Source organism: Hipposideros armiger, unplaced genomic scaffold, assembly GCF_001890085.2.
Source record: "Hipposideros armiger isolate ML-2016 unplaced genomic scaffold, ASM189008v1 scaffold_186, whole genome shotgun sequence".
In the NCBI taxonomy this organism is placed as follows: domain Eukaryota; kingdom Metazoa; phylum Chordata; class Mammalia; order Chiroptera; family Hipposideridae; genus Hipposideros; species Hipposideros armiger.
In genome coordinates this window covers 2,851,481-2,864,011 of record NW_017731536.1, presented here as the reverse complement: position 1 = coordinate 2,864,011, position 12,531 = coordinate 2,851,481, and the positions used below count along the sequence as shown (strand labels likewise).

Here is a 12,531-nt window from a genome sequence, read left to right as displayed (position 1 = left end):
TGTTTCTGTGGGTGGCATATGTAAAATAACAATGAAAATTAATATAACTGGGGATTTTGTGACTATTCTATGTAGAATAGATTTTATTTCCTGGAACCCCAGTGAGGATTTGCAGTGGGGGCGGTAGCCTGGTTTTCCCAGGCAGTAGACTTTAGAGTTAATGAGGATTCCTGCAGTTTCCCCTGACTTGTAGGACTCAGTGCAGGGATCTTCCCTGGGGAGCTGTAGTCCCTTAGAGGCAGGAGATGCTGGGCAGGCCTCCCGTGAGTTCCTACCGGCCCTCCCCTCCTCTCCTATCTCCTTTTTTGGATTACACCACAGGAACCTTTCAGCTGTCTTTTCTCTTCCCTCGTTCCTGGAAGTTCTCGGGGATAAGGATGGATTTCCAGAGCTTGATATTGAGAATTAGATGATTTGGGGATGGAGTCCCAGCTCAGCATGATCTTAGGTTCTTCAACTCTGAATCTCACTATCCTACTTTATAAAGCTGATAAATATAAGACTTTTTGGACTACATTTTTGTGAAGAATAAATGAGATACTATGTATAAAATCACTTCTAAAACTATATAGCATCTATCCTTATATAAATACCTGTTCTGAAGCTCCACTGCTTCTTGTTAATTGAAATCAAAATAACTTAAAAGAAAATAAAGTTAAGTAGATGAAGTTAGTGATTAGAAAACCTCTGACAAATTTATGCCAGACAATTAAGACAATATTTTATCATTTTGGTCTGCTCAGTCTTTAAAATTGATGTAAAAAATGTTTTTGAAATGCTGACTAAATTGAATATAACAGCCATGTTTTTGCTCTTTCTCCACCTGGCTTTTCATTTTATGTGGTGTAAAATTTGGCCAATGGAAGTCAGGAAAATTTGATTGTTAAATAGATATTGCCCACAAGAGATTTCTCCTTGCTTCCTAAATGAACTTGCCTTGACAGCAATCACTAAGATACCATTTCTTAATCACTAATTTATCTGAAAGATTATATTTTCTATTTGATAGTTTGTTTGTAAAATTAGCCAAAGATTTTAATTAAATCTTGATGCTGACCCAATTATGATAGTTATAATTATATTTTAAATGTTCAACTAATCAAAAGTATCAGTAGTATTGGTAGTCTTAAATATCAAGGTAATGAATGCTTAATTCTTGAATATATAAGCACATCACCCTACCCTGTTAGAGATGTTCTACAAAGTAAATGACTGAAGACCCTTACCTCTGTGATGTGTTACGTGATGGAGCACGGAGTATGATGGTAACAGATAGTCAGCTCAGATTACTATAATGTATTTGTTTTAGACTGGTTGGCTTGAGCAACAGACATTTATTTCTTACAGTTTTGGAGGCTGGGAAGTTTAAGTTCAAGTGCTGGCACATTGGGCTCTTGGTGGGGAACTCTATACCTGGCTTTTGGAGGGTCACACTTTGTGTTCACTTGGCAGGGAGAGGAAGCTCTGGTGTCTCTGCCTCTTCTCATGAGGTCTCCTCCATGATGGCCTCATCTAAAGCTAATCACCTCCGAAAGACCCCAGCTCTTAGTATCATCACATTGGTGTTAGGGCTTCACTATATGAATTTGGGGGAGGGACACAAACATTCAGTCCATAATAGGTATTAAGAAGGTCATGCTGGAATTCTCCTCACTGAAGTTCTCTGTTTGGGAGGCCACTGGTCTCTTGTATGTTGATAGGTAAGGCACCTTTGAGCCCCAGTCATTCTTTATTTTATTTTATTTTATTTATTTATTTATTTATTTATTTATTTATTTATTTATTTATTTATTTATTTTTTAAAGATTTTATTGGGGAAGGGGAATAGCCAAGTTGTTGTCCTTCAATCTTAGCTGTGGAGGGCGCAGCTAGCTCAGCTCCAAGTCTAGTGGGCTGCCCGTGGGCAGCTCACGGCCACTCATCTCAAGGTGCCATGTTCAATCTTAGTTGAGGGTGGGCATAGCCCACCATCCCATGCGGGAGTCGAACTGGCAACCTTATTAGGAGCACGTGCTCTTACCAGCTGAGCCATCTGGCCACCCGTTGGCAGCTCAGCAGCAGCTCAGCTCGGGCGCAGCTCACTGGTCCATGTGGGCACCGAACCAGTGACCCTGTTGCTCTGAGCTCGCGCTCTTAACCAACTGAGCCACTCGGCCGGCTCCCAGTCATTATTTTAAACTACAACCCTGCTTAGTTTAGTGGTGGTGGTGAGGGCTGTAGGCAAAGTAGATCACTCAGCTCATTATAGCCTCACTAATATTATATATATTTTAAAGTCATTCCAGAATGTATAAGGAAACATTTCTGTGATTGAAACAGATTATTTTCTTTTCTGATTTTGGAGGCTACCACTTATATTCTCTTTAGAGGGACTGGCTCTAGATCTTGATAAGTTGGTATTATGGAAGAGGTACAAGTATCAGGCTCTGGTTGTTAGTAGTACATAGACCTAGAATTTATTGCCAGTCCTGCCATTGACTAACTAGGTGTTCTTGGGGCTATTTAGATTCTTCATGGTAAAATGAGGATAATACTTTGCTTGGTAGGAATTCCGAGGTAATCAAATGAGCGAAAGTATAGGAAAGAGCCTGGTACATAGTAGGTACACAATCAAAGGTCACTATTCATTATAAATATTACATAGTAATATTTAAAAGATAACTGTTGTTTAAAAAAATATGAAAAAGCCAGTGACCTTATAATGATTTACAAGTTTACTCAGGTTTTTAGTATAAACAAATTATGAAAATATTCACTATATAGTAGATACATTTTTAATAAAAACTTCCGATAGTCAGTAAAAGAATTAGGTTGAATTATGTGAAGGAAAGATAAGCTATAACATTTATTCAGTGCTTCTTTTGATTCTATCCTTGCTTCTTTTACCTTGTTTTTTAATATATTTTCAAGTTTTTTAATTGCCTCTAATGCCTAAAAATAAGGGTGAAACAAGGAAGGGTTGAAATTTCTTGCGTATTTTTTCATTATAAGACAAAACTGTAATGTGATTGTAACTGGGTATTTAATGTTTTAAGGAGCCAAGCCTAATTAAGTGTGTTCTGCCAAACTGTGCTTTCCATCACAAGTACTGAGGTTTTACACAATAACTTCTGATATATGGCTTTTCCATTTGAATGAGCCATCAAAAATGTTTTTTTTCCTTTGCTTGCAGTGATGGGTGTCCCAGCCAAATTAGAAGGCCAAAGTAGTGATTGTTTGTTTAGGCAAATGCTGCAATAGAGAATTTAATAAAGTAGAATTTGAAGATTAAAACTCGTATCTCTCCCAATTGCTGTTATTGAAAGAATTATTGAATTCATTATGATAAGTATGATATGCAATAGTTGTAATTTATATTACATGACTTTTTTTTGGCGTTTTCTGGGCTGACTCATTGGGAGAAAGAAAAACTACAGTTAAGAGAAAAAGCATGTGGCCTTCAGAAACAGGCATAGTTGTAACATTTCTTAATAAAGAATTTGAATTTTCACAAAAAATAAAGTGCTTTATAAAGAATAATTGTACTCTTGTTCATTTTTACTTGGAATGATTCAGTATATTTTATATAGCAGGTGAAAGAATGACTCTTTTCCTTTATTTACAGGACTGCATTCATTTTGTGATTAATAAAATATAGTTAATTTCAGTTTACTGTTACCTTGTAGCGGTTCCTTGCAGGGAAACATTGAGCATTTAGATTCTTATCTACAGCACAAAATGACTGTATTTAGTTGTAGAGTAGTAACACAAGTTATTTTACTTTTTTTTTTTAAAGATTTTATTGGGGAATTGGGGGATGGGAACAGTGCTGGGGAATTGGGGGAGGGAAACAGACAAGTTGCTGTCCTTTTTGTTCTTCAGTCTAGTTGTGGAGGACGTCGCTTCACTGACCCATGTTGGTATTATCATTGCGCTCTTCCCAGGTGAGGCAGATCGGTCGCCAGCCTCTAGACCGCTGCTCACGGCAGCTCTTGGCAGCTCATACTGGCTGCCGGCCGCTCACGCTGGTTGCTGGCCACACACGGTAGCTTATGGCAGCCCACTGCAGCCGGGGCTCACGGCAGCCCAGCTCCAGGTCAAGCTGTTGTTCACCATCTTAGCTGTAGAGGGCAGTGTCACTGGCCCTCATGTGGGATCCAAACCGGGGCGTGCTGCTCAGAGCTGGCGTCCCAAGCCAGCTCTTAACCAACGCGCCACTCGCGGCCCAAGTTATTTTACTTTTAATTGCTCTCTGAAAAAAGTTTTATTTCAGATTTTAGACTTGTAAAAAGGTGTTTATTCAATGATATTCATTGGAAATAACATGGTATCAGAATACAGTATTGACTTATCTTTTATCCTTGTAATTTGCTGACAGCCACTCCTAAACCAGTTTCCAGAAATGGCTTTGAAAGTCAATATGTCCGCCCTCTACTCTCATTTCATTCTTAACAAATTGGAAGGGAAAATTGAGGTCTCTTTTATGCCACAAATAGTTGGGGAACAAATTCATTCATATTCATCAGAAAGAATATAGAACAAAGCAATCAATTTCAGATGCAATCCTAGGAATAAGTTTATAAGGCATGCTTGTAAGTGTTGTTTATTTGGCACCAATGATTTAATCAGATTGAGACTTCCGTAACATAATATAATGTGGAATTTTAAAATAGTAAAGATATTTTAAAAATAAGGATATTAAAATTATGGAATTCTAATTTTTTGAGAATGTAAATCATTTGAAAAAAAGCAGTTAAAGTGGACTTGCTTTAAAACTTAAATTCTGTCATTGTCAAGTGAGTGTAACTTTTATTAGCAGCTGTTTTAATTTACATTAATTTCAGCATGGATGTTTGGAATTCATTCAGAGGTTGAATTTATTCATGGTAACTTGCTGACAGAATTTGTGAATGGTAATAAAAACCCTCAGTTATTGTTGGTATAATTTTGAGACCACCTTTTACATGAATAAATAATATTTTAAAGTCTAGTGTTATGAGCTATTCAAAGACTTCCCTTTTAAAATGTTTCTGCAACTTACTTTGAAATGCATTACCAAATAAGCGACATTGATGGGTGAATATAGGGATGCATAGATGGACAGTGATGTTATCACAAATACAGCAAAATGTTAATGTAAAATCTAGGAAGTGAGCATATGGGTATTATATAATTCTTTTAATTTTTCTGTGTTTGATAGTTTTTATAATAAACTGTTGCGGAAACATAGAATTTCTATGAGGATGAGTTAGTGCTGTAAATTTCAGTTTGCTCATTAAAAAGCTATATTTTAGCTTCTAATCTAGGTAAGATTCTGAAGAATGTGGGTCTGACCAGACCTGGGCTCAAATCTTTAACTGCAAGCCAATTAGCTCTATAACCTTGTGAAAATTTTGTAACCTCTCCGAGCCTTTCCCTGTTTGTAAAAATAGAATATGTTTCCTTGTACGATTATGGTAAATGTCTCTTCATTTTTCTCCTCTTGTACTTGGTTATAACCGGTGAGCCAGACCATGGTCCTTGAAGGCCCATTGAATCCAATTGGGTGAATGGTGGAGAGAGAGGGAGGTACCATTCATTGTGGTGTCTACCAGCCTCCAGAGTCACTCCTGCACTATCTTAGGGGTCCCATACTTGACAGAGGATAGACAAGAGAAAGGGAGGCAGAGAAGCAGCTCACCATTCTCACCAGATTCCAGTGGGTTGGAAGAGAATATAACTTTTGGCATTAGATAGGTCTGAGCTGGAAACCGGGCCCTGCCTTCTACTAGCTGTGTCACTTGGATTCATTTACTTAACTTTGCCGAGCATATTAATCACTTAAAATGCCCACTCAAAACACTTTCCACTTTTGTAAATCCAATATAGTGGATCTCTGTTTCTTTTAAGTGTTTTGATATTCTTTACACATTTATATTCTCTTACGTCTTGGTGTTTCATCCACCACGACCGTTTTTCTCATAGCTGTGATGGTTATACTCGTACACTGAGCCATTTCTGTTGTCCCTGTAATACCTGGGAGCTCCAGGTCCATGCATTCAGGTGGGGTTTGTTTCATCCCTCCCCTGTACCCGAGGGTTCACGTTACACCAGTGTTTTATTTTTCAGGGAGATGTCTATTGACTAATGTTCCTTAATCTTTTTCTCCATTGTCATCATCCTAAGAAGCCGTTTTAGACTATTCCTTCCTAAATGCCACTGCCACTCCCAAAGGAAAAGTTAAAACTACAAATATACCTCATATCTGTTTATGTGCTGTATATACCTGTGCTTTATTCATACAAAGAGTTAGTGTTTTTTAACCGCTCCCAAATCAAGTTTCCAAGTTTTGCCCCCATGAGGGGATAATGCCACCTTTGAGAATGTGTAGTGCAAGCAAAAATCTGCAACCATCCCAGTAGGTGAAGCCAACCTCCTCTAACTATGCTTTTTTTACTGCTGGGATGCATTTTCTATTCTTTCAAATTCTGCCTGTCTGGCGGGACCAGAACTCTCAGAGATATTTAAATGATAGCAATTTGATTCTGCATTTTTCTTCATGCCCTTGTCTGGCTCTCCAGTCACAGCACTGACTGATGCTAATGACAATCTAGTTTTTCTTTTTAATCCTGTCTTAGTCATATGACATGATGTTGTATTTTCCATGCCATTAATATTTCTTCATAAGTACAGTTTTAATGGTGTATCTGATAGACTCGCCCTAGTTAATCAGTCAATTAAAATGATTAGTCATTTTGCTGGTTTCCAGTATTTTGCTATTGCAGATAACACTAGTGAACATCTTTATATACATTGCATTGCAAGAGAACCTGCTGGTTCTACTACAACAGGAGTCTTACTACCTGAGCAGGAAGCCATTGGAACCTGCTAGAGACCCCACAAGAAGCAGAAAGAAAAATGACTTCTCCATTCTCTTCCTCTTCCAGTCTCCTCCCAGTGTCTCCCATTGTCAGCCCCATCCTGAAGCCAGCAGGCAAAGAAGTTTGGAGAATGTAGTTTGCAGGTTTCTAGCCCCCTATGCTGTAGATCATAGATGGGAAAGGGGGTAGAAATGAGAGCAAACAGCCGTTAAATGGCTAGAACTGTGACCCTTAGTGTACAGAAGTTATACAATTCTCCTACTGTCACACACCTAATAGGTGGTAAGACTGAACTTTAAAATCATGTGTGGCTTCAAAGCAGTGATGTTTTCATGATACCATCTATCTTTCCTGTATCCTTTAGCATGTAAGATATACATGTGTGTGAGTGTATGTTTATAAAGTCTTAAAACATTATTGTACAAAGAGCATTGGAAGTTATGAAAATTTAAAAAATATGATTAGCTATAATTTTACCACTAACAAACCAACTGTTTCCATTTTTTCTCATTCTTTTTCAGTGTATATATACATACATCAAATTAAATATTAAAATAGGAGACATTTAAAATGAGCAGATGATATCAAGTTTTATCTTGTCATTAGGGTACATTACAAAAATGAAATAGCATATTATTACATACTTCAAAAGTTTGAGTCCTATTAAAGAAAGATGCAGTTTAAATCCAAGCTGTTACTTTTATTAACTTCAGTTCCTGAATTGGTCAAATCAGGAGAGCAGGCAAATTCTTGCTGTAAAACAGCTAAAGTTATTTACCTCCTTCTTTTTGCTGTATGATTAATAGCACATGTTTGAGGCATCCTGTTGCTAGCATTCAAAGGGAGGATGTTATGCTAAGACGACCAGTACTTCTGCCAGTTTTCATGTTGTTCACAAAGCTCACTGGTTTATCTGGGCACCGTTATTTTTCCTGAGCTAAGTTAAAGGACTCATAAGACAGGGTATGTAAGGCAAACTAGCTGTTCCATCATCTCAAGGAGAAGGGACATATTTTGGGGACATTGCAAAGGATTTATTCAAATTCAAATGTGATATGACAGTGACTGCTAGTGTGTCACCTCCCCCATTTTAGCTGACTACATGGATGCCAAGAATAGATCACACTTCTTAGTCCCCTTAACAACCACATATGGTCTATGTTTTGGCCTAGGGAATGTAAGCAGAAATGGTATGGGCTGCTTGAAGGTAGAGTTCTTAAAGGGAACGCTGACTTGAATGAAAATATGATGACTGGAGCTGGTGTAGCCACGTTGGAGCATGCATAAAGTTAGGAATGGCGACTGCCCACAGTGGCACAACAAGACAAAGGGGTCTGGTTCTTGAATATCATGGAGCAACGTGCAAGCTCTGCTGCACCAACTTTCGGACTTCTGTTGAAGCCATATTACACAAGTCTATTAGTTGTCACCCTAATCCTGACCTACACTTGGGTGATAATGTATAGTGGGTAGAAGACAAAGTGGTAGTATAATAAATTAGCTTTCTAGGCTGAGCTATTTTTAGGAGTGATCTTCAGAACCCCTTAGCACCCAGAAAACAGTGGGATGAGATAGAACCTTGCACTTCTCTATGTAGCACTTGTGTCCTTAATCCCCCAGTATTTTTGTTATGCTCGCCACAAAATGAAACAATTAATCTCAGAGTAAAACACAACAAAAACAGTGCATTACGCAATGTTTTTCATTGTTGTTAAACAGATCTGGAATTCTGCTAATTATAGTAATTCACACATTGTTGAGAAAGCTATTAGAGCCATTAATAGGCTTTTTAAGCCTAGCCATAACAGCTAAGGCAAATGAGTACATAACCTTAAGGACCTAGGAGTTTGTCGGAAGCCACTTGGCACATGCTCATGTTTCATATTTTATCTCATAAATTAATGCACATTTTAAGTTCTTTGGTCATCATATTCATGTTTGTTTTATTACTATTAAGATGGAATTATATGCCAGTTCAATGACTTAATTAACTTCCTTGAAATCTTTGTGTAAAATTAATGGTCCAGGAAAAATGACCATGTTTGTTTTCTGACCTTGCTTATTCCTAGCACATCATGGACTGTCTCTAAGAGTTCATGAATCTCAGTTGGAGAAGTAGCATATCCATGATTTAAGCCTAATGGAGTTCCCTAGCCAACTGTATTTTTCTTTCTCTCCTCTCTAAGTGATGTGATATGTTGCAAAAAGCCTGAAACCTGGATTTAAGCCTTCTAGTTTTGTGACCTTGGAGGGGTGAGGGGGATGGAGGAGATCATTAGATGTCTATTTTCTGGTAGCTTTTGTGATCTACAGTTTTCTTTTGTTGTGTTATGTCTCTTTTTTTTACTTCTGAAATTCCTGTCAGACAGATGTTGGACCTTTTCATTCTGTTCTTCATATTTCTTAATCTCTCTTAGAATTAATTCCATTTCTGTCTTTGCATTCTGGGTAATTTCTTCAGATTTATTTTTCAGTTCACTGATTCTCTTTCCAACTGTATCTGATCCACTCTGAAATCTTTTCGTTGAAGTTTTCTAACGTTTAGGTCATAACATAGGTGCAATAAAGTACAAAATCTTAAATGGACAACTTCATGCAGATTTAAGTGAGTGCTGAAATAGGTGAGGCCTTAGAATTGACTGTTGAATTTGTTAAGATGGAAGTTACTTTGTCAAGAATTACTTAGGTAGAGTGGTGTTTAAGGAAGCTAACTGGAATGGATTGAGGGGAGAATGGGAGTCAGAGTACAGGCAGAAAAATAAAGCAGCACCTGGAAGGGGACATGGATTCTAGGGAGGTTTGATTTTTTTGTTTTTGGCTGGGAAATGGTACAACATGTTTGTACACTGTAATAAGAGTGATTCAGTTCTATAAATATTAAATGCCTGCATTTCATAGAGCTTACATTCTATTGCAGATAGAGAGAATGACATTCCCAAAGAGAGGAGAAAGAATATTCACTCTTTTATAACAGAAGGGAAGGCAGAGTATAGTACATGTTGATGCAGATGGGTTTATAGATTTTAAGGTGGAAACACAGGATAATTCTCTGATTGACTCTGTGAGAGTCAGCTGAGCATGAAGATTGGGGATTGGTGTTGGAAGCTGAGAGAGAGAGAGCTGCAGGGGAGGTAATTCCCCTGGGGATTAGAGAAATGTAGGATTGGTGGGCAGAGCTGAGGGCCCACTTGAAATCTGTGGTGATGAACTTAGAGCATTTGGAATGGCTGCATGTTGTTCTTCAGCTATGTATGCATATAGTTGCTTTGGGACATGGAGAAGGTGGAGAGTTGGATATGATGAAGGTTGGGATGTTGCTAGGCAAATATGATGGGGGTGACAAGAGGAGTGAGGGAGTTGGGACGGAGTATGCAAGGGAGTGGAGTGATCCTGGTGCTCATCCACGGAATCCTACCTGGGTGAAGGGGAAAGCGAGGACATGGGGGTGGTGATGGACACGGAAAAACTGGTAGAGAGAACCCATCAGGGAAAACATTGTTCGAAGGGTACTAGAGGGATGACCTGGAAAGCTGGGAGGTGGTAGTCAGAGAGTGGAATGTATGAATTCAAAATGCAGTGGTAGTGCTATTATCAGTTTTAGATAATATACTATAAGAGGGTTTTTAGGCAGGATATGTTGGGGCAGATTAGAGGAAGTGAACAAGCAGAACAAGCCTTAGAGGCCATATTGTTGGGTGGCTTGACTGTGAGTATGTTGAAAAGTTGAAAAGAAGGACTGGAGTAGTGTGGAGGGAAAGACAGTGAGCCAGGTGCTCAGATTCCTTGAAAAAGAGCAGAAGTGACAGTGATGTCTGTAGATGACTGGAGCAAGAAGGGTCGATGGGTAGTATAGTCTGATGGGATGTTTCAAGGGAGCTGGGATGTCAGAGGAGAAATGGTTCAGAAGCTGTAATGAAGAGTTGTCTCTGTGGTGCATAGGTTGTGGAGAGAGAACAAGCAAGTTACCACTTGAAAAGTCTTCTGAGAAATAACTGTCCTCAGGAAACCACCCAGGTTTCTGTTAGATCAGGGGCATTCCAAGAGGTTGAGCCTCAAAATACAGAGGATTTTTTTCTGATGAACCATGTGAGTTCCAGAGGGTATAGTTGAAGGGTCAGGATGGGGAGAGCAGGCCAGGGTACGGGACGTACTGAACCATGTGACGTTGAGCCCAGGTTTGATGTAGCTTTAGGTCTCTTTGATGACCAACATCAACAGGAGTATAAGGCATAATACGATTAGTTATGATCTTTTAGGAGAAGGTAGGGAATCCGTTCTAATTATAGCCTTTGCCAGTTTGTCTTGGTGAGGCTTTTGGTCTCATGGCCTTAGAAGGGAAGTGTCTTATCTGAAGGATGCAGAGCTCTGTGAGTGCCCCGCCCCCCTCTGTCCTGCTGGTTAGTTGTATCCTGGCAGGGGAAGGGCATCTTACTGGCACTGGGGTCTTATCAGTTATGCATCAGTTTGACCAGAGAATCAACCAGAGAACCCACAACCATCTTAACTGATCGTTTTGAAGCTAATTTCACAGAAATGTAGAACTTCAAAAGCTTGAAATATGTTAGTTGAAGACCATGACCAACTCAAAATGGGTGTGGCCTCGTAATGGAACATCCCTCTCCCAAACGCAGGAATCCCAAACACCTGTGGACACGGAGAACTTTACAGCACCAACAAGCGTTGCGTAGCAGCCGGACTGTAGGTCTGGAGGCTGGTTTAGGTTCTCCTGTAAACTCAAGTAATTGTTTTCACTCGGTTTATGAAAACCGAATACAATATCCCATAACTGACTTAGTAAGTTAATGGATCAGTATTAATATACATAAACCAAAAATGAAGGTTATACCGTCATATGTCATCATTTGTAAGAACATCAGAAAGGACTTGATTTCTTGGCCTGTTGTGGTCCTTCAGGATTGGGCAGTGGGGCCACCTCGAGAAGCACAGCCATGCAGGCCCCTCGCAGCCTGCCCTTACACCTTACCGGCTTTGTTCCATACCATTCCATCCTGCACCTGCAGACCTGTCACTCCCTCTACATCCCACATCACAGGCAGCCTTCTTTGGGAAGCTCTCCTGGAATGCCCCAGCAGAGCTAGCCTTCTTTTTCCCCTGCAGGACTCTAAAACTCACAGTACTAGAATTGTATTGTATAGAATGAATGACATTCCTGCCTGTCTCCTCTCTTAAGATTATGGGCACCTTAAATGTAGTGACAACAATTCATTCCTTGAGGAATCCATACATACCTGCCAAAGAGACACATTTACATGTTTACTCACCATAAGAAAGGGGCAGAAGGCCTAGGAGAGATGCTTCCTTAGGGGGAAATCAAGAAATGCAGATACAGCACGAAGATGGACAGAGGTAGAAGAGCCAACAAAAACAATCAAAGCAAAACCAAAAACATACATAAAAACCTTGGATTGCGAGTGACTTGGTTTGTGAGTGTTTTGCAAGACAAGCAAACATTTCTATTAGGTTGGTGCAAAAGTAATAGCGGTTTTTGCCATTACTTTTGCACCAGCCTAATAATACATTTTAACTTGGTAAAAGAGCGATGTCTTGCAACACGAGTAGTTTGTTTCCGGAATGAATTATGCTTGCTAACCGGGGTGTTACTGTATGGCAGCGGTTCTCAACCTGTGGGTCACGACCCCTTTGGGCGTCAAATGACCCTTTCACAGGGGTC

At 39.3% G+C, this 12,531-nt stretch overlaps 1 protein-coding gene across 4 annotated transcripts in view; it reads left to right on the top strand.

The window, feature by feature from the left end:
- DYM (dymeclin) overlaps nucleotides 1–12,531 on the top strand; it is a 296,439-nt gene that overhangs the window by 88,928 nt on the left and 194,980 nt on the right. The window lies entirely within an intron of this gene.